The sequence below is a fragment of the Heterodontus francisci genome, unplaced genomic scaffold (assembly GCF_036365525.1).
Source record: "Heterodontus francisci isolate sHetFra1 unplaced genomic scaffold, sHetFra1.hap1 HAP1_SCAFFOLD_1926, whole genome shotgun sequence".
Taxonomy (NCBI): domain Eukaryota; kingdom Metazoa; phylum Chordata; class Chondrichthyes; order Heterodontiformes; family Heterodontidae; genus Heterodontus; species Heterodontus francisci.
Genome location: NW_027141620.1, coordinates 27,926 through 30,000, shown reverse-complemented (window position 1 = coordinate 30,000; position 2,075 = coordinate 27,926).

Here is a 2,075-nt window from a genome sequence, read left to right as displayed (position 1 = left end):
ATCCAAAAAGGTCGAAAAGAACGGCCAGAGATCAAGTCCGAAAGGGGAAATCAGTAACAAGCAAGCAGAGTAATCATTAACCAAAAAGCGCAAAATTATGTTAAAAGTGTGAAATCATAACCAAAAAGTCGAAAATAATGTCCAGAGACCAAGTCCGAAAGTACAAATAATTAACCAGTAAGCAGAGTCATCATTAACCAAAAATCGCAAAAGTAAGTAAAAAGTATGAAATCATTAACCAAAAATCGCAAAAGTAAGTAAAAAGTGTGAAATCATTAACCAAAAACTCGAAAATAATGTGCAGAGACTAAGTCCGAAAGGGCAAATGGTTAACCAGTAAGCAGAGTCATCATTAACCAAAAATCGCAAAAGTAAGTAAAAAGTGTGAAATCATTAACCAAAAATCGCAAAAGTAAGTAAAAAGTGTGAAATCATTAACCAAAAACTCGAAAATAATCTCCAGAGACTAAGTCCGAAAGGGCAAATGGTTAACCAGTAAGCAGAGTAATCATTAACCAAAAAGGGCAAAAGTAAGTAAAAAGTATGAAATCATTAACCAAAAAGCACAAAATTAAGTTAAAAGTGTGAAATCATTAACCAAAATGTCGAAAACAATGTCCAGAGACTAAGTCCGAAAGGGCAAATGGTTAACCAGTAAGCAGAGTAATCATTAACCAAAAGGCGCAAAAGTAAGTAAAAAGTATGAAATCATTAACCAAAAAGCGCAAAAATATGTTAAAAGTGTGAAATCATTAACCAAAAAGTCGAAAATAATGTGCAGAGACTAAGTCCGAAAGGGCAAATGGTTAACCAGTAAGCAGAGTAATCATTAACCAAAAGGCGCAAAAGTAAGTAAAAAGTATGAAATCAGTAACCAAAAAGCGCAAAAATATGTTAAAAGTGTGAAATCATTAACCAAAAACTCGAAAATAATGTGCAGAGACTAAGTCCGAAAGGGCAAATAATTAACCAGTAAGCAGAGTAATCATTAACCAAAAATCGCAAAAGTAAGTAAAAAGTGTGAAATCATTAACCAAAAACTCGAAAATAATGTCCAGAGACCAAGTCCGAAAGGGCAAATGGTTAACCAGTAAGCAGAGTAATCATTAACCAAAAAGGGCAAAAGTAAGTAAAAAGTATGAAATCATTAACCAAAAAGCACAAAATTAAGTTAAAAGTGTGAAATCATTAACCAAAAAGTCGAAAATAATCTCCAGAGACTAAGTGCGAAAGGGCAAATGGTTAACCAGTAAGCAGAGTCATCATTAACCAAAAATCGCAAAAGTAAGTAAAAAGTGTGAAATCATTAACCAAAAACCCGAAAATAATGTCCAGAGACTAAGTCCAAAAGGGCAAATGGTTAACCAGTAAGCAGAGTAATCATTAACCAAAAATCGCAAAAGTAAGTAAAAAGTGTGAAATCATTAACCAAAAACTCGAAAATAATCTCCAGAGACTAAGTCCGAAAGGGCAAATGGTTAACCAGTAAGCAGAGTAATCATTAACCAAAAATCGCAAAAGTAAGTAAAAAGTGTGAAATCATTAACCAAAAACTCGAAAATAATCTCCAGAGACTAAGTCCGAAAGGGCAAATGGTTAACCAGTAAGCAGAGTAATCATTAACCAAAAATCGCAAAAGTAAGTAAAAAGTGTGAAATCATTAACCAAAAACTCGAAAATAATGTCCAGAGACTAAGTCCGAAAGGGCAAATGGTTAACCAGTAAGCAGAGTAATCATTAACCAAAAGGCGCAAAAGTAAGTAAAAAGTATGAAATCAGTAACCAAAAAGCGCAAAAATATGTTAAAAGTGTGAAATCATTAACCAAAAACTTAACCAAAAAGCACAAAATTAAGTTAAAAGTGTGAAATCATTAACCAAAATGTCGAAAACAATGTCCAGAGACTAAGTCCGAAGAGGCAAATGTTAACCAGTAAGCAGAGTAATCATTAACCAAAAATCGCAAAATTAAGTTAAAAGTGTGAAATCATTAACCAAAATGTCGAAAACAATGGTCCAGAGACTAAGTCCGAAAGGGCAAATGGTTAACCAGTAAGCACGAGTGATCATTAACCA